The sequence below is a fragment of the Caloenas nicobarica genome, chromosome 31 (assembly GCF_036013445.1).
Source record: "Caloenas nicobarica isolate bCalNic1 chromosome 31, bCalNic1.hap1, whole genome shotgun sequence".
NCBI lineage: Eukaryota > Metazoa > Chordata > Aves > Columbiformes > Columbidae > Caloenas > Caloenas nicobarica.
In genome coordinates, this window is record NC_088275.1 from 1,736,264 (window position 1) to 1,756,693 (window position 20,430).

Sequence of the window (20,430 nt, forward strand, 5' to 3'; positions counted from 1 at the left end):
GAATGCTGACGAGCGGCTGAGGGGGCTGATGTTGCGCGGGCGGCTCCGCCGAGGCGTCCCCAGGAACCGGAGCTCCCCTGCGTGGATTCCTGCCTGTTCCTCAGCTCCGCTTTGCCTGAGAGACCCCCAGGAGTCCCTGCCAGCCGAAAGCTGGGTCTCCGTTGCTGATGAGAACGCGGGGTGGCTGTGCTGGTTTGACTGAAAATGGGTTAGTTTTCCTCATGCAGTTGCAAACCTTTCTTTTCCATAGCTCGCACGCTCATTATTTGGGCTTAGTTTGAGAACAAGAGACAACAGCCCAGCACAGAGTTAATGTTTGGAATCGCTCTGCTCTGAGAGCCAAGGACACTCTGAGCTCTGCCCACAGGTGTGAGGCAGCGAGGAAGGGGATGGACGGACAGAGCTGGGCGGACACCCAGACTGAGCAATCAGAGCGTTCCAGCCCATTAGCGTCATGCTTATTATATAAGGAGAGCTGGGCCTTCCTTCTTTTTCTTTTTTCTCTTCTGCTTGCTCTTGCTTGCTCTGGGGTGCAGCTGGGGGAGTTTCAGTCAGGACATTCAGTTTGGCTTTTTGCCATTTTGCAGAGGCCTCTGGGCTTTTCTGCCTTTTTCCCTCTTTTCTCTCTCTGGGATGGGCTGTGGGACCAGGTGCCGTTTCCTGGGACTGGCTGCTCAGCGTGTTCATGAGGAATTGCCTTGAGTATCTTTTATTTCTATTTTATATATGTATTTACTAGTAGTGTATTAGTATTTTGTTATTTTATTAAACCGTGTTTCTCTCAGTCCAAGTTTCTCCCTTCCCTTTTGATTCTCTCCCCTATTGGGGGAGAGTGAGTGAGCGGCTGCGTGGTTGCATTGCCAGCTCGGGTTAAACCATGACACCACACCTCTGGAGAAGATTTTCCCCTCTGAGCATCTGAATTTGGCCTTTTCTGGTGTCTTGCTGCCCATCTCTTGACTTTTAGGCTCAGACCACAAGCTCCTGCCTTTCCTTAGTCGTCCCTCCAGTGGACGCTCTCTCTGGCAGCGAGGTTGGAGGATGGAGTGAGAATGAAGCCTTCTGAATCATCAAATGGGCTCGGTAATGTGTTTCCCTTTAACCGATCGTGTTTCCTAGCCCATGTTTGCCGTTGCCCCAGCCACGGGTAGTATCTCTCTGGAGGCAAAGGCTTAGAAATCTCCAGGGAGGGTGTGGAAGATGGAAGGAGAAGAGTCATTTAGCATCTCTGCGATATCCTCATCTCCCATAATTGCTTCCTTTAACCTCTGACAGTCTAATGACCCCATGTTTTCCTGATGGCTTTTTGACATGCTCAGCCCTGTTGTTTGTCTTTATGCCTTTACTGATCTGCTGTTCGGAACCCCTTTAGGCTTTGCTTAATTAGCCTCACACTGATTTTTAGCATTTGCTTCCGTTTAGTGTCACTCACTGCTGTTTGGTCCTGGCTTCCCCGTGCAATGCTGAATTGAACAGCACTGGGGCTGCTATTTTGCAGCATCTCAGCTGCTATTGCTTTATGAATTCGCTCCTGTGTGCCACTTCAAACTAAGTCAAGAATGGCCTCCCCACTTCCTCTTGCTCCAAGTGAGCGATTGCACCGAGCAGCGTGCGGTGCAAAAGAATTTGCAAGTGTATTGAACAGGGGGGAATTGAAGAGAAGCTGCCAAATTAACGTATGCCGTGATTAAGTTATAAAAGACGTACCCATCATTAACCAATTGATGCTTTCTGCACCACCTGCAAAACGAGGGGATATTTTTCAAGTTTTAGATCCTTCTGCGTGAGAAGAGGGAGACAGAGGGTGAAGCAACACATGGTTTAGAAGCGGAGTGCTTAGTTTGTATTCAACTAATAATTAATAGATGTATTGTAAGGCTGAGCGTAGCATTAGGTGTTGAGGAACAAATGATGGATGGTGCTGTTCTGAGACATGGTGATCAGAGAAGACTTGGAGGTCACTGGAGTATCTGATAACCTTTATCTACTTCAACTATTGAATTTCTAAGAGCATTAAGGGCTTACTTTCCAGAAATTTATTCTGGAGGATTTTGTTTTTGCGAAGGAATGAAATTCGCCCCAATTAAGGACGTATTGAATATAAACGTGCATGATGCCAAAACAGCACATTTAAATAGCTGCAAACAAGACAATACAAAACGCCAGTCAAAAAGAAAGTGTTATTTGAAAAACTGGCACGAAAATTAACAGAAAAAGACGAATGCGACAGAACTTTCTCCTTGGTAACTCTCTAACTTCCGAGCAGAATTCAAAAGCTCAGTTACAGGAAGGTAACATCAGCTCCAGAAACTCCTCTGTTACTGGGACCTAGTCAGTAACCCGAGCTTGTAATAAGTGAAATAAATTGTTGGTTAAAATGGTTTAATCCATGAAACACTGACATTTTATAGATCCAGCTTTGCAATCCTCAGCTACCGTAAATGAGATTTTTGTTATTACGGGGAAATGCTTCGGAACAACTGGGCAAAATTTGAGGCTGGAGAAGCTGCATCTGTTTGGGGGAGAAAATGAATTTTAGACACCGTAAATGACAAGCCACGAAGCAACCAGTGAAAGACCTTGCAAGGGGAGAAGCAACCTTTGATTTATTCCAGAGTAACACACAGAACCTGGATCAATATATCACCATCAAAGATATGCCTTTTTTTTTTTAATACTGACTGCAATGTACTCAAATTCAACATCCTTGTAACGGGAAAGAGCCCAAAGAGTTGACTGCAGCAGCAGGAATTTGAAAAAGTCTTTAGGTGACATAAAAAGGAGAAGTGAGTTAAAAGGAAATTAAATGAGTAAATGAGTAAAATCCCTGGCTCTGAATATTTGAAGGTCTGGAGTCAATAGTTCTTGTTCTCTGTGGGCACCGATGGCCTGCGTGGTCTTGGCGGGTTGAGTGGTGGGTCGGGGGCACATCTGGAGCAGCAACAACAATGTAGAATAATTTTATTAGATGCTTGAACGAACGCCGTATATTGGGCAAGAGTTTTGCGTGGCTCTTAGAGAGTGAAGTCGAAGCTCCGAGTGTTTGAGCTCTTTGAAGGTATCGAGCTGGTGGGCCAGGGTGATGTGCGGTTAATACACCTGTACATGGGTGGTTCACGTGTTTTGAGTGAGTTGACCTACAAGAAAACTAACTTTTCAAGGGATGAAGAGGCAGGCCTGTAGATTAATAACTGTTCACAGGAGTATTGAGCCCGTTTGCACAGTGGTGGCAGGTGCCGGTGGCAGCGTCCAGAGCTCCACGCTGGTATTCACGCCGATCATCAAGGATGCAGAGAAGACTGTGAATAGTGAGCTGGCAAATTTGTAAGGGGAAAAAAAAAAAAAATTATTCAGGAGAGCCAAATCTAGGGCTGAATGCAAGAAGCTGAAGAGGGTCCCGTGATGCTCATGCATAAAATGGCAGATTGCGTTCAATTCAAATGCACGCAAAGCTGAATTCAGAGGAGAGATGTGTGTGTACGGGGTGTCAGGAGTATCTGTTGCAGCTGGCGGTGGAGCTGACTGGAGGAGGCACAGAAATTCTGGCGAGGAGGCCAGAGCTGGCTTCTCCATAAAGAACGGCTCATGGGGTAGCGCCCAGCTTGGGATGGGGTGAATCGAAGGGAATGTGGCAGACATCTGTGGCCAAGAGAGAAATGAAATGTTTTGCCGTTTCCCACTGCATGAGAAGTGGGTGCACGGATGGGTGCGATCTATTTGCATCTCTTTACAGATCGACCTTCACGTGGTGCTTCACGAGGGCTGAACGCAGAGTGTGTTCAAAATGGGATTAGATGAGCTGGCGGCAAAAATCGCGGCCCAGAAATCTCAGCCCAGGGTGGAAACTTCTCCATTTCCAGTGACCGATGAGTCAGAACAGGCTGGTGTGGTGTCGTGGTTTAACCCAAGCTGGCAATACAACCACGCAGCCACTCACTCACCCCAATAGGGGAGAGAATCCAAAGGGAAGGGAGAAACTGGGATTGAGATAAACGCAGTTGAATAAAATAACAAAATACTAATACACTACTAGTAAATATATATATAAAATTGAAATAAGAGGTATTCAAGGCAATTCCTCACAAACGCGCTGAGCAGCCAGTCCCAGGAAACGGCACCTGGTCCCACAGCCCATCCCAGAGAGAGAAAAGAGGGAAAGAGGCAGAAAAGCCCAGAGGCTTCTGCAAAACGGCAAAAAGACGGACTAAACATCCCAACTGAAACTCCCTCGGCTCCGACAAAAAAGAGAAGGGAGAAAAAGTGGAAGGTCCAACTGGAAGATCCCAACTCTCCTTAAATAATTAGCATGACGCTAATGGGCCGGAACGCTCTGATCGCTCAGTCTGGGTGTCCGTCCAGCTCTGTCCGTCCATCCCCTTCCTCGCTGCCTCACACCTGTGGGCAGAGCTCAGAGTGTCCTTGGCTCTCAGAGCAGAGCGATTCCAAACATCAACTCTGTGCTGGGCTGTTGTCTCTTGTTCTCAAACTAAGCCCAAATAATGAGCGTGCGAGCTATGGAAAAGAAAGGTTTGTAAGTGCATGAGGAAAATTAACCCATTTTCAGTCAAACAGCACATGTGGTCCTGTCTGTGGGCGAAGGACCGGCGCAAATTCAGTTACGCAAAATCAGGGATATGAATTCAGGCACAAATGCAGCGCAGTCGCTGGCAGGACTGGTGGGAGCGTAGAGAAGTTCTTTGGTGTGACCATGTGGAAGGTGTCTCTGCTCTCTGCTGCCAGCACAGGTGGTCCCCAGAGCTCTATCTCCTTGGGGTTGGTGACTTCTCCACTGTTTTAGGTCTATAAATGACCAACTGCCTCATCCTGGTGACGCTGGTGGCCTCTCTCCTCTCTCATTCCTCCTCTCTCATTCCTCCTCTCTCCTCCTTTCAGCTCACATTCCGCCAAAATTCTGCTTCGGCCACAGATAACGCGTGTGAAATTCAAACGTAAAGGGTTTTTTTTGAGAAATATAGGCTGTGAAATTGGGCTTATAAATGAGCACAAACTACACGCTTAACGGTGGAGTCCTTAGCCTGGCTTAGGAGGCTGCTAATCCCCATATGCTGTAGAGGTAAATGGCCTGAGGAGGTTGGACTGTTCCTGCTACACCTGAGTTTTGCGCTTCCATGTGTGGTGGTGCTGAAATAATTTGCTTCCCTCGTAATTAATTACTCTTGTGCCTACCCAACATGCCTTATCTGCTCCTTCATATGAAAAACCCCCCTTGCCCTTGACCACCTTTCTGGAAACATCTGGGTTCCCCTGGTTCCACACTTCGGGTCCCCCGCTTTTCGAAAGCTGATCTAAAAACGACCTTTTCGGATGTTAAACTTCTGCGGCAAAGCGCAGAATCGCTCGGGAGAGCGACGGCGGTTTTCTGTGGCGCGTTCCGGCCTGCGCGGCCTGCGCGGCCTGTGCGGCCCGGTTCACGGCGCAGCGCGGGGCCAGCTCTTTAATCCACAGCGCTGGCTTTTATGGCCTCAGATCTTTGCCCAGCCCGAGCACTGGTGCCCGCAGCCTTTGCTCACCCTCCGTCGTGCTCTGTATCGCCATTTCTCGCTGCGTTCTCCCTGGGAAGACGCTCTCCAAAGCGCACGGCACGAAGCGGCCTTGGCGGCTTGTTCCTCCCCAGGGCGCAGGGTCTGGGGGACGTCTGGATTCTGGGGTCTCGTCCTCTGACGTTGCTGAGCACGAGAGCTTTTCTTCCATATCGTGGCCCTCACAGTCTGCGTGGCCTACGGCAGCAGCTTTGGTCGTCGTCACTGTTGCTGTTGTCATAGAATGATTACAGAATCATTTTGGTTGGAAGAGACCCTCAGGATCATCGGGTCCAACCATAACCCAACCTAACTCCAGCACATCTTGTGTCCCCATTTTGGGCTCCTCCGTTTGAGAGACAGATCAACATACTGGAGCAAGGCCCGCGAAGATGCTCAGGGGTTTAAGCGTACAGCAAATGAGGAGAGGCTGTGAAAGTGTCGCAGGATGTCATAGAATCATTTTGGCTGGAAGAGACCCTCAGGATCATCGAGTCCAACCATAACCTAACCTAACTCCAGCACTAACCCATGTCCCCAAGAACCTCGTCTAAACGCCTTTTAAACCCCTCCAGGGACGGTGACTCCACCACTGCCCTGGGCAGCCTGTTCCAATGCCCGACAGCCCTTTCCAGGAAGAATTTTTTCCTAATATCCAATCTAAACCTCCCCTGGTGCAACTTGAGGCCGTTTCCTCTCGTCCCATCACTTGGGAGAAGAGACCAACCCCCTCCATGCTCCAAGCTCCTTTCGGGCAGGTCAGAGATCAGAAGGTCTCCCCTCAGCTCCTGTTCTCCAGCTGAACCCCCAGCTCCCTCCGCCGCTCCCATCACACTTGTGCTCCAGCCCCTCACCAGCTCTGTATCACTTGCATTTTAAATTGGAAGCGTGATGCAGAAACCCGTCAGGATAAATGCCCTCTGTGCAGGAGGGAGCGTGTTGGATTGCCTGGGGAGAAGGGCTGCATGGGCGGCCTTTGTTTCAGAACTTACGTAAGGAGATGTTGAGTGCCGCTGAAGTGCTTTGCTGACTGGTTGGTCCTGGCAGAAGTGCCTGCGCGTTCTCCCGGTGTGCGAGCTCTCAGGAGACGCCTGGGAGCTCGGGATGCGGTGCCGAGCTGGAGTGTGCAGGTCTGCTAACGACTCCGATGATGGTGAAAATACAGGGTTTCCATCCGCACGTTAATCCTTTCTGTGCAAGTGTGCTAGCCCAGCGCCGGGAGCTCCTGGGGATGGACCTTTCTGCTCCAGATCAGACATCCCCGGGATAATCCAGGTGGGCAGGGACCTTGGGAGGTCATCTGGTCCATGGCCATAGCTGTGTGTGCCAAGGTATGTTCATCAACTGTTGTGTTTTTACTCAATACCCATCCTGGAGCTCCTGCCTGAAGGATGCCCAGGAGCTGCTCGTCTTTCCTAAACCGTCCTCCCTGTGCTGTCCAAAATCTCACCATTGCTGCCGAACACATCAAGGACAAAGGCAGAGTTATGAATCCGCTCTAGCACAGAGATAAGAGTCAGTATAATTAGAAACTCTTTATGTGGAGAAATGAATCAAAGCTTCTTCTACTCCTGGGACAATTTAACTCCTCACAGCTTCTGATATTAATTGTAGAACCATTTTTTTTTTTCCTCAGTTTCAGGCTGGGAAAACCTGCAATAAGAAAGAAGCCCATGGTGAACGGACCCCGTGGACAAATGAGTGACTGTGGAGCATGGTATCCAGAGACATCTCTGAGCACTGGAAAGCAGCTGTAGGACTGCAAGCCAAATATGTAATTTGACTTTGTGGGTGGGCAGGGTTTTCGGTCCTGGTAAGCAGCTACAGCACTTCTGCAGTCAGGGACCAAACTGGGAGAACTGGATTTTATTCCCTTCCCAATAACATTCCTATTGTCTTTATTGCAGAAAGCCGGGGGGGTTGCATTGACCAGACGGCGTGGAGTCTCAGGTCTTGTTTGAGCTTCAGTTGGTTTCGGCTGCATTTAACAGTTGCCTGTTGGTCAGTAACTATTGCGTGACTTGTTGTGGCTGGAGCTCTGCAAACACGTGCTAAAGGGCTGGGGAACCCAGGCATTGCCGGGGAGCAAACAACAGCTCTTTATGTTGAGCGAAGCAGGAGGAGGCTACTGGGTGACTTCCAAACTTCAGCTGGGAACCAGCAGGAACTCAGCGTCAGCAAAACACGTGAAGACGAATCCAAGCGTGCGCAAGATGAGGCAGAAATCCCCACTGCGGACGGCGAACTCTTCATGGCCGTAACTTCAGGGTGCCGAGGACTTGTCGTAACCCTGCTCTGAGTGAGGAAGATCTGACCTTTCTCCAGGGTGGAGAATTGCGCCTGCCCAACTCGATTGCCATATGTGAGGAGACAACAGATGAGAGCAATGGGTGTTGCACACCTTGCCTTTAGGCAGGTGTTCAACATCCGGCCATACAGATGATTCCAGTGGAAAACTGGCTGCACCACCAGCTCACAGGGTCGCAACCAGCAGTTTGAAGTCCAGCCGGTGGCCACTGGTGGCTTCCTTGTGGGACCCTGCGTCCCCCTACTCCAGCACATCTTGTGTCCCCATTTTGGGCTCCCCCGTTTGAGAGACAGATCAACATACTGGAGCAAGGCCCGCGAAGATGCTCAGGGGTTTAAGCGTACAGCAAATGAGGAGAGGCTGTGAAAGTGTCGCAGGATGTCATAGAATCATTTTGGTTGGAAGAGACCCTCAGGATCACCGAGTCCGACCATAACCTAACCTAACTCCAGCACTAACCCCTGTCCCCAAGAACCTCGTCTAAACGCCTTTTAAACCCCTCCAAGGATGGTGACTCCACCACTGCTCTGTGCAGCCTGTTCCAATGCCCGACAGCCATTTTTTCCTAATATCCAATCTAAACCTCCCCTGGCGCAATTTGAGGCCATTTCCTCTCGTCCCATCACTTGCTGCTTGGGAGAAGAGACCAACACCCTCCATGCTTCAACCTGCTTTCAGGCAGTTGTATACGGTGATAAGGTCTCCCCTCAGCTTCTGTTCTCCCGGCTGAACAGCCCCACATCCCTCTTGTTTTTGAAAGTGAAGATATTTGATAAGAGCCTTACCCTGTTCTGAGCAGCTCGAGAGGGTTAAAACAAGAACCGAGATCTTAGGAAACACCAGAAATAAGATAACTTCATCTTCGCCTGTGGCAAACAAACTGCACTATTCATGCTCTAATTTCCCAGGCAACTCGGTTTTCTTCTGAGCACACGTGCTGAACCCGGAGCACCCGCACAAGCGAAGGAGTTGAGCTGGGCAGGACCAGCAAAGCTGAGCAAAGCTCGGTGCTGCTGGGTGTCCAAGGGCTGCCTTTGAGAGAGGGGACAATATTATCTCCTCGTGCCACAGGACACTCCGAGAATTCTTAGCCTCCCTGATATTTCTGAGACTTACTTCTCTGGGCGATGATCGCAGCAGATAAATGCAAGAGGAAGCGAAGGATTCCCTATTCAGAGCAGAGTTTGCTGTGTAGTAAACAAGCCCCGAGGCGGTACACTGAATGATGAAGATACAAACTGCACTGAGCAGTACAGGAACACAGCACGAAACAATGTAATGTGTAACTGTCCAGAAAAGGCTGGTTAATCTGTCTGGAAATAAAGACGTGAAGCACAGAAAGTGTGGAATAGGTGAGCACTGCGGGTGCTGGGCTCACGAAGGAGCCGGCGCAGCAGGATGGGAGGAGTGCGGGACGGGATGGACCGAGGATGCTCGGAGCAAACTGGCTGCAAAGTCCTGGCCCAGGAGGCAGGTTGGGGACATGGGGAGCTGTGGGGTCAGGGAGATGGACCCACCCAGGACACTGCAGCTGCTGAGCACGTCGTTGGCAGGAGGGAGCTTGGAAACGCTGCAAATCGAGAGAGCGGGCAGGAGTGGTTCCTCCGATCCCAGCTGCGAGCATCAAGGAGTTTTGACGTGTTGTCAAAGGCATCTGTTGTGCCCAGGAATGCGGCAGCGGTTTTGGGTGTGATCCTGCCTTGGGAGAAGCCTGGGATGGATGGTCATCCCTTTCATGCTGTATTCAAACCTCGAGAAACATGGGAACAAACACTTAGAGCAACGTATGCGCCCGGTCTGGCCGCTGCGACAGAGGTTATATCTATCGGGGGACCACGTGAGACTCTGCCTGGAGAGCACTGGAAAATGCAAACTGCCCTTGATGCTTCCGTGTCTTGTCAGTTGTATAAAGATGCTTCAAGTTCATGCCAGCCCGCCGTGTGAGTTGCTCTCCATGTCTGCTCCGCCCTACCCGTCACCGTTGTCCTTCTGCATCGGGGATGAACGCAGGAGAGCGCTGGACCAAGAACAGACCCACTGAGTTTCCTTATTCATTTGGTAAGCCCTGCTAGTACACCTGTGCTGATTGACATTAATTAGCTGTTAATCTTTCCCAGTTCTCCTGCATGGGCCCTCCCAGAAGTTCTGGATACAACCTCAGACATGGGGCTGACGCTCTGGGCGATGCCGAAGGTTTGTACCAGCAGCAGATGCCGACCGTCCGGGCGTGCGTTATTGTTCGTATCAGCTAAATTACCCGGTGACCCAGGCCTGCTTCCCGCTGCACTGCCCAGCAGTCCTGCCTATTTAGCTCTGAAATTGCAATAACGAGATTACTTGATATAAAGCAAACCTCCAGCAGCTTTCCTGCTCTGGCTCCGCTCCTCCTGTTCTGCATGGAGGGTTCTCTCCCAGGAGGAGTCAGCAGTGGATTCGTTGCTAGAGATTGTGCTCGCTCCGGCTTTGCCTATATCCTTCAAAGAGCATCACTGTGAGGAAGGAAGAGCTGTTAGTTTAATCAGACTGTTTATCCCTTCAAAGTGAGCAGTTCGCTTGGAATAAGTAGGGGAGCTCAGTGAGCTCAGCTGACAGCAGCTTATCCCACCAATTTGTGCTTCTGGAGGCGGCTTCTCCCTTCTCCTGAAGATGCAGGGGAAGCGGTGGGTGAGAGGTGCACTTGGCCCAGACACACAGAGCAGGGGCACAGCTGCTGTCGGTGCAAAAAATGCAGTTATAGAGGAGCCTGGAGCTGTGAAATAGTTTGATAGCGGTGAGGATCCGTGGGACTGGGAGCAGTCGGGTTTTGCGGACGGGGACCCGCGGTTCCTGGGGGGTTCGCAGCGCCGGGACAAGTTGTGGTGGGCAAACTGGGGCTGGTGCCTCTGGTCTGGAAGTTGTGGAGAAGGGCTGGTGGCTCCATCATGCAGAAGGACAGATTACATTCAAATTTAGAATCATAGAATCGTTTGGAAGGGACCCTCAGGATCATCGAGTCCAACCATAACCTAACCTAACTCTAGCACTAAACCATGTTCCTAAGAACCTCGTCTAAATGCCTCTTAAACCCCTCCAGGGATGGTGTTTTTTCACTCTCCCAACAAGAGATTGTCCGTTCCTGCTTGGGGAACATGGTGCGAGTGGCACTTGTGATGGACCGAGGAGAGCTGTTAAAAAAACCTTTGCTATGTTTAGTTCCCAGACCGAGAAACAAATCCTCAGAGCTGGCGTGATGGCAAAACGGGGGGGGTTTTGCCCAATTTGTGGCAAAATGAAGGCCTAACGTGGATACGGGTGGGTGTGTTCTGTTCAAACGTCGGAGGACGGGGCTGAGAGAGGTGAGAGATGCGTCCAGCCCCGTCCGCAGCATCTCCGCTTCACCCCGCGCCAGCACAGACCCCCAATCCCCTCCCGCTCCCGTCTGCACCAACCTGAGCATCTGGTGGATGGAGATTTGGCCGCAGCTGGATTTCCCCCACGGTTTTGGAAACACGAAAAGGGACTGGCATGCCAACCCCCGCCACCCCGAGTCCTGCCGAGGAGAAGAGACGGCAGATCTGGTTGGAGCAGAAGCGTGTAACAGACCCTGCGCCTTCCCGTGCTGCTTTTCCAGCCGTAGCCACGGAGAACGGGACTCAGCTTTCTCCGGACACATCCTAATGCATGGATAAAACAGGATTTTAACTCTTACCTGCCCCTGGCTGCTCAAGACCCACGGGGGAGGTTATTCTGTTGCATTAGAGCGGGTGGACATAGTGGGGAGATACCCAGCCAAGAGCTGATGCACGGTAGAGGAGAAAAACAGGGACATTTGCTGATGGAGGATGAGGCCGGGGAAGGACCAGCGGCAGGACCTTGGTCAGCCTGGATTTCTTGCCCTGTGCTCACGGAGCTGAGGTGCTGCGGTCAAACAGCTGACGCCGGCGCTTGCACAGGATCTTGTGTATTAACCGCGCTGTTGTTCTGTCGCAGCCGTGTGAAAAATTACCCTGCTGAAACCACACTAATTGCGGCATGCAGCGTGGATACTTGCAAGCACACTGTGCAAAGTCTGACCCTGTTTATATTATTCTGGGGCTTTATTGCAGTGGGTGCTGCACAAAGAAACAAAAATGCTCCTTTTGCTAAAAGCGGCTCGGAGGCCAAGCGGGACCGGGGCTCTGGGCACCCGTGGTCTGTAATGTCTTCTTCTCTGCGTCACTTTGGATTTTATGCAATTTGTGCTGTACAGATCATTAACACAAATGTGTTGATCAAATCTCTGTGACTAACTAGAAATTGAGATTTTATTCCTCCCTTCCCTCCAGTAAGAGGTAATAGACCCCATGCCCAGTGCTTATTAGGGATCCACATCACGCCTGTATAACCCTTGGTGAGTTCCTGAAGTGTGGGTGTTGATGATGAACTTCTGATTTATAAACTTCCTATTTGCAAACTAATTCTCAAGCACAGATACTTAGGCTGACCTGAGAAACCGGCACTGATGAAGACCTTTCAAGCCCATGGTGTTCTCTCTCAATCTCATTCTCTCTCTGGCCTCTGCATTGGGAAATGGTAAAACAAAAAGGGCTAACGGTTCCATTGCTTATTGTCTGAGATTGTTTGCAGTTACTGCCACGCTTTTAACTTGAGGTCCGAGCTAAACGGCAGGTGTTTAGTGCCATTCGTGGTGCCACCCCCTCCCTTGCTGCCTGTCATTTCGTGATTGTGACAGAAACGAGACGTCCCATGGCAGGGGGGATTTAGGATTTAGGATTGTGTCCGGTTTACTTGCTCGTATCCACCCCAGAGCTGTGTTTTGCAGGATGCTTTGGAGACCTCCTGGTGGTGGCATGTTTTCAGTGCAGGTTGAGACCTCTGGGTCGCGATGCTTTTCGTCCGTTTTATAGGGGCGATGTTGATTTCACCATTTGAGTTTCACGGTCATAACATCGTACGGGACCAAATGAAATGCTCGTCACATTTAATTATCATTAAATTATTAATTTGCCTTTATCACCCAGATTCATCATTCCGTCAAGATAACAGGTTATGCTGATAAAATCTATTTTCCCTGAGCTCCCGTAGAACAGCCAGCTATTCCCTGTCTGACTGACAGGCCTGTAATTACCCAAGTCTTCTCATTTACCTTTCTAAATATTGGCACGGAATGACCTTTTTTCCCATCTTCTGGACCTCCTGGTTCTGTTCTCGCCTCCTCGCTTGCACCCATAGATCTGCCTTGGCCGACTCTCGCACCAGCAGACCCGGACACGTTTTTGCCTTTGGTCAGGACAGGAGCTCTCCGTTACCTCCAAGATTTCTTCCCGTAAGGGATTCACATTTCTGCCCATCTTGAAATGGGCTTGTTCTTCCTTTCCTGTGAAGCCAAGTGTGACCTCCTTACTGGGAGCAAGATTTCCAAGGAAATCCGGGTCACTAGATCGGTTTGAACGGAACTTGCAGTGATTTGGTGGCGCCTTTTGTGGAGGAGAAAACAGCTCTTTGGTCTCGCAACTATCTCGTGATGGCCAAGAAGTCTTCGGGACACGGAACCAAGGAATTAGAGCAGCACAAATGGCAAGTTTAAGCAACTCATTACCCTTCAGTATACAGTAAATAGAATAACTGGCTTTAGACACCTCTCAAAATCTCCGCTGTCTTCCCGGCAGAAGGGTCACAATGATAAAACTCTGTGCCCACAAGCATTAGGCAGCACTGGGGAACTGGAAACCACAAACACTTTCTGCTCGGGCAAACGCGATAGATGTGTATTTACATAAAAATGGAATCAGGAAAAGCTAAGGAGTGCTAAATACCAACTCTGGAGGCTCTGATATGAAGGGAAGCACAGAGTATCAGGAACAGATGGATTCGAAAGCTTGCAGAAAGACTCATCAGAGCAGTTCCAGCTGCCTGAACTCATATATAAGGCAAAAAGGAAAAGGTGGCCAGAAAACATCACCAGCCTTAAGACACGGGCAGCTGTGGTGTTGGCAGGGATTTTAGCCGACATGCTTCTGCGGTGCCCTTCAAGGTATTAGCAGCTATTTCACTAATGGGGTCTGGGTAATAGTGGCTATTTGGATTTACAGAAAGTGTGGGAAAAGTCCTTCTACGGCAGCGACGAAGGAAATTTAGCGGTCACAGATTAAGGGAAGAATACTTGCAGGGACTAATAGCACGTTAAAGGACCGAAGACTAGAAGGAGTATTTGGTTTTCATGGGGAAGCAGAATTAATCGCTGGGTGATGCGAAGATCTGTACTTTAGCAGGCAATGCCCAACATATTCACAAGAAAAGCGAGGTAATTGTCAGCGGCAGTATTTTTCGTTGGTGCGGTGTTGTTTAGGACAGTCAACTCTAAAGCTGCTTGTGCAGCCCGTGTCCTTGGGCTGCAATTTAAGCTCCCAAAGACCCTGCAGGACTCACGACTGTTTGTTGTTCTTGGCCTCACTTGATGCCCCGGCATCCGCTGCCCCAAATTTAGCATCCCAGGACAAACAGTCACTGCAAGGAGATCTGTAAGGAGACAAGGACCTGTAGGAAACTGAGTCCTCACCGTGTGTATTGGGCTCTGCCAGGGCTCCTCTGCAGAAAATTTGCCAGGACTAATATTCAACAGTAGCTGCAGGACTGGCTCAGGGTGTCTTTAAATACACCGATGTTCACTGGATGCTCAATGCTCTGGTTTCTCTTCGGATCGTATAAACCTTTCACTAAAGGTTTCCACGGGGAGGAACGAGTACGAGTGTTGAGATTCTATAATGCAAAGTGTATTTTCTCTGCTGCAAAAGAAGAATCTACCCATTTTCAGGGCTTGGCATTCAAAGAATTCACCCAGTCAGAAAGATTTCTTTGTACAGGTAAGCTGAACCCAAACTCCACATTCGAATTACATTTACTCTTCTGAAGCCCATGTTTCTGTTTAATATTCGTAATAGTTGCTGCTCAAAGAAAACTTTTGGTGATGGATCAGATACTTCTGTTGAGACCATTAAAACAGACATAGGAGCTTCTTTATTTTTTGTTAAGACAAAAGGCTTGGGTACTAACATTTGTGTTTCCTTATGAAAAACAAGAAATCATCCATTCATAAGAAAGTAGTATTATTTGCACTCATTGAGGAGTAGGGAATCCTTTTCCATCATACTGGGACATAAGTGCCAGACAAATAATAAAAAACTTATCTTTGTCACAAAAAAATTTTCAATTTTAAGCCTATATATCACAAATACGTCTCACAAATGATCCTTGGACTGCATCCCAGTCCCCCCATCCTGCCCCTTTTTGCTCTGTGTTTTAGGGAATTCATTCCCAGGACTTTAAAGACGAAGGATTCCTCCTCTTTGTGATGTTGCAAGAGGCACAAAAAAGCCTTTGAAATGAGTTGCAGGTTTAATGCTTAGGAGGAATGCTTAATTTGGAGCCCCTAAGATATCCTTGATAAGATAAATGACAAAGGGCTGCAGCGAGAAGGGACACAAATGCTTGAGCAAAAGTTTGAGAAACCTTAAAAAAAAAAATCCCCAAAACAGTAAAATAGACAAATTTTAGGGGAAAAAAAAAAAAAGTCAAGAAACCAAAAAGGGTCCCGTTCAGTGACATATGAATTTGCCAAAACGGCAATAAATAGACAGGCAGAGCTGAAGTGTGAAGTGTGGAGGTGTATTCCCGCTTGTAATTATAGAGCAACAAACACACTTTGTCATCCTTGTGGGAGAAAGCATCCTTATGAAATGCCCAGCATCCACCTTGTTGCCGAGATTAATACGCTGGATATTTACATGTTAATGCGACACGTCTTTGCTCAGACCATTGTGACACCATTAAAAATAAGTAAATGCATTCAAAGGGTGGTTCGAAGGAAAATTACTAGCAGTGGATGATAAGAATCCTGAAAAAAGATACCCAGGAAAAGTGGAGAAGGTGAGAGATGATGGGCACAAGCTGCATTAAGGAAATGCGGGGCTAGAAATAAGAAAAAAATAATTCCTATGCAGGGGGGTCGCCCAGGAGAAGATTGTTCCATTTTATAAGCAAGTTTGTACACTCCAGCGTGGCATGATTGTATTGGTATGGTATCCACCTTTATCCATACTATTTTAGAGCTGTTATCAAGCTCTTTGCTCCCTAATCTGTGTTTCTGAAATAAGCTGCTCTTACACAGGCTTTGGGCATGTGTCCTCCCTAAATTGCAGCCTGGGGTTTTTTTCGCAGACGATTTCTCCCAATTTGTCGAGATTATTTTGACTGCTGATCCTGGCTTCTAAATTAATCCACTTGCAGATTTAGTAAGAAAGTCTTTGTACCATCATGAAAGCCAGGTATGAAACACTGAACAGCACTAGGCCTCGGCCAGATTTCCTCTTGACGTATTTTCCCATTTTGACCCCAAACCGTCTCCCAAATACGTTTTTTAGCAGTGAACAGTTTTGCACTCGTTTTAGAGAAGCTCTCTTTTCGCTTCTGCCCTATCCTTGATGTCGACGCAAAGTTTCGAGTTTTGAAAAGCTGGTCTTTTGCTAAATTCCTCCTGCTGTTCCCTCATCAGAATAGTTTTCAGTTGTTGCTGTTGTTTCTCTAAGTAGCCACAAGTTCTCGTTAACATCCGTGTAGATTTTCCTTCCGTGGGCTCTTCCTCACCGATTTTATCGGGTTTTGAAGCAGCTGGGTTTTTTTCTTGCTTTTCTTCCTTTTCAGCCAGAATCAAATCTAGAAAAACTTCAGCTTTCCGGTCTTTGTTTGTCTGTTTTACCTTTTGGATAAGAGCTGTTCTGCCAATGCAGTCAGAAAACTTGCCAAGCAATCGGTGATTTACAGGATCCCTGTCAGGCGATTCCGAGTAGCCAAAATCCCTTGCTATCATCAAATACTGTTGGTTTTTTGGTTTGTTTTTCTTTCAGATGATATTGTGAACTGTTTGCTAAAATGGCTGGTCTGTTTTCTCTTCCTAGCTGAATTTCTATATGCCTCTGGTCTAGCAGCACCCATTTTTCCTTCTTTAATTCTTATTTGGAGTCTATTTCCTCCTGCAGTCTCATACTCAGTAAATGTACCTATGCTCTTGAGATCCTCCTTGTTCTCCTTGTTCGCCCTTCCTGAGCAAGCCGTATAGCTGGATATTAATATTCCAGACATAAGTTATCCCAAGAAGCCTGTTATGCCAATTAAATCAGAATTTTGCTTTGTATGAAGAATTTGAGCTCCTCCTGTTTGTTCTGTTTCTAACGTTTGTATACACAGATTTCTAGGACATTAAATGTGTTGTCCACTATTGTCCTTGTCCCCTCATGAACTATAAATTGCTCAAAAGCCATCCTGAAATCAGTATGGTTTCTCGCTTGTCAAAAGGTTGTTTCAGAACATTACTTCTCTGGTGGTTAGAATCCTATTAATTTTCAGCCTACGTTCATGGCAATTTATATTTATTTATTCTTGTGCCAATTTGTGCTTTGGATTAAATAGGTCTTCTCCCTCCATGGTGTTTACTTCCCTGTCATATTTATAGCAAGCGTTTCTGCCTCTCCTCAGCCTTTGCTTTGTTGCATTGGACAAACTGGAGTTCTCTTATTTCTGATGGACTCCCATTTTTGAGCAGAAATCCTTAGGATCAGCGCCCAAACATGCACTTGTTCCTTTCGTCTGCATGGAGTGACATTACTGCAGACCTCAAGATCAGGCAGCCCTCTTGTGCAATAACCTTCCTCCCTTTTGAACTGATGGTGCTTCAGCTTTAGGCCGGCTACAGATTTTGTGATAATTCCTGCTGGAATCGCTCGGTGAAATGTTAACTCCTAGATGGTTGCAGGCTGAGGATGGGATACGGGTAACGTATTAAGGAATACTCATCAACAATGCTCCTCCTGTCAGCCCCGGCGTGGGTACCTGAGGCACCTGCTGATGCTGCCGTTCCCTCTTGCCAAGAAAAGGCTGACGCTCTTCATGTGCGAGTTGCCTTCCCCAACAGCTCTGACTCATCAGCATCCGTGCCAGCCTGCTGGGAAACCCTTTAGGAAGCCCAGCCGTGCCTCAGGTACTTCTTTTCCATGGCTGTTCACAGAGCTGGTGTTGGCTCTTTGCTAAGGACGCTTGGACATGGGTCACAACCACCCCATGAACACTACAGGCTCAGGGAAGAGCGGCTGGAAAGCTGCCTGGCAGAGAGGGATCTGGGGATGTTGGTGACAGCGGCTGAACATGAGCCAGCGGGTGCCCAGGCGGCCAAAAAGGCCACCAGCACCCTGGCTTGTATCAGGAATAGTGTGGCCAGCAGGACCAGGGAAGTGATTGTGCCACTGGTGAGGCCAAACCTTGAATCCTGTGGTCAGTTTTGGGCCCCTCATCATAAGGACATTGAAATACTGGAGAGGGTGCAGAGGAGGTGATGAGGCTGGTGAGCACAAGTGTGATGGGAGCAGCTCCCCAGAAGACCATGGCAGAGCAGCCTGCGGTGCACTCGAGGTCTGGAGACCCCAGGAGCACCCTTGGTTGTCTTCTCAGCACCACAGCCTGGCTTGTCCTTGACGCCTCTGCCCGAGGATGGAAGGAGGAGGACCAGGAGCAAGGAGGACTCAGGGTAAGAGGCGCCCAGGAGTGCGCAGGAGATCCAGGGGCTGCGGTGACTGAAGGTGACGCTGTGCCAAGCTGTCTGTGCAAATAAGGTCCTCTCACATCAGGAGGCAGAAGCCTCGCGGTGCCTGGCGGACGGCGAGCCGGCAGTGAAGAGGCTGCGCAGCTTTCTGCTGTCTGAAGAGTTACATAAGCTCTGAATAATAACAGAGCTGTTAAATACAACTTTCTCAGGGTTGAATGCAAAAAAACAACAAAGTGATCATCCTGGCAGGCACAACAGGAGCTGGGGGAGAAGCAAAGTGCTGTGAAGGAAGGATCTTCTTGGTAGCTTGAGCTCTTGTCTTCCTGTCATGATTTAACCCGAGCTGGCAATACGACCACACAGCCGCTCACTCACCCCCCAATAGGGGAGAGAATCCAAAGGGAAGGGAGAAACTTGGATTGAGAGAAACACAGTTTAACAAAATAACAAAATACTAATATACTACTAGTAAATATATATGCAAAATAGAAATAAAAGATACTTAAGGCAATTCCTCATGAACATGCTGAGCAGCCAGCCCCAGGAAACGGCACCTGGTCCCAAGAGCTGATCCCAGAGAAGGGAGGAAAAAGGCAGAAAAGCCCAGAGGCCTCTGCAAAATGGCAAAAAGACAGACTAAACATCCTGACCGAAACTCCCCTGGCTGCAACAAGAAGAGCGAAGAGAAGAAAAACAACGCACGCAAGAGAAAGCGCCTGAGAAGCCGGAGAGCGAAAGTGGAAGAGAAGACTCCTTAAATATGGAGCATGACGCCAAAGGGCTGGAACACTCTGATTGCTCAGTCTGGGTGTCCGTCCAGCTCTGTCCGTCCATCCCCTTCCTCGCTGCCTCACACCTGTGGGCAGAGCTCAGAGTGTCCTTGGCTCTCAAAGCAGAGCAATTCCAAACATTAACTCTGTGCTGGGCTGTTATCTGCTTGTTCTCAAACTAAGCCCAAATAATGAGCGTGGGAGCTATGGAAAAGAAAGGTCTGCCACTGCATAAGGAAAATTAACCCATTTTCAGTCAAACCCGCACACTTCCCCACCAGCAGTCAGAGGTGGTTGGGGCTCCGTGGGCTGCAACCTTCCCAAAGGCCAGAGCTCGTGTCCATCCTCTGCTCTGTCTCTGCTCTGCTTTAGGGACTTGCAAACTGTTACCACCAACGTGCCGGTGGAAAGGGGAGCTCAGCGATGGCTCTGTCCCGCTTTCCGTGCGCGCAATGGGGCGAACGAGGGTCTGCAACGCACCAGGGCTCTTGTGAGGATAGAAAGAGACAAACCAAGGGGACCGGTGCTGCTGGTGGTGGACTCCAAGACACAGCCAGAGTTTTTTCCTCAAATGGGTAATATATATAAAAGCACAACTCGTACCTGTGGCTTCAAGCATTTGTGTCCGGCGTCCCCGGCTGTGCCTGATGGGAGCATAAAATCCCACGCTCAGCTCAGCTCCAGGTCCAAACGCCACGGAGATGCTGCCTGGAGGGTGCAGGGCCAAGCAGGGGACTGGTCCAGAGATGGACCGTGAGCTCAGCTTTGCTGGCTCCATGGCAGCATTCCGGTGCTTGGCTGTTTCTCCGCAATGGGCTGAAGCCATGTGTGCTCCTCCCGGATTCCGGGAAGAGGATGGTGCCTTTGCAGCTGTTTGTTCTTGGGAACTGACAGTCCCAGGAAAGCTGCCAAATCTCCGGCTGATGGATGAGCCCCCTCTCAGAGCCTGAAAACCTTTCAGACAAACAGAGCGGAGCTCTTTAGGGAGCTGCATGTGGGGATAATTCAGAGTGAGGGGCCAGAAGTGAAAATGGGAGCACTGTAAAGTGTGGTGACAAAAATGCCTCTTCATGTGCATGGGAGTCCCTAAAGCTGTGCTGGGAAGACCGTCCAGGAAACTGGAATTACTGGCCTTAGACAGGGAGAATACGAAAGGAGTTAAGACACAGTGAAGATGTGAGCTCCTGACATGATGGACAAGCAATGTGCCTTAAGAACAGGCGTTAATCTGAGCAAATT

At 48.9% G+C, this 20,430-nt stretch overlaps 1 long non-coding RNA gene and 1 other non-coding gene across 2 annotated transcripts; one reads left to right on the forward strand and one right to left on the reverse strand.

The window, feature by feature from the left end:
- Positions 1 to 2,665: 2,665 nt before the first annotated feature.
- On the reverse strand, positions 2,666 to 19,854 carry LOC136000238 (uncharacterized). Its single transcript, XR_010607723.1, has 3 exons — positions 19,795 to 19,854; positions 11,277 to 11,501; positions 2,666 to 3,313 (listed from the first exon to the last, which is right to left on the reverse strand). It is a non-coding gene; the product is annotated as an uncharacterized LOC136000238 (long non-coding RNA).
- LOC136000247 (U5 spliceosomal RNA) lies at positions 14,507 to 14,614 on the forward strand. Its single transcript, XR_010607724.1, has one exon. It is a non-coding gene; the product is annotated as a U5 spliceosomal RNA (small nuclear RNA).
- Positions 19,855 to 20,430: the final 576 nt, after the last annotated feature.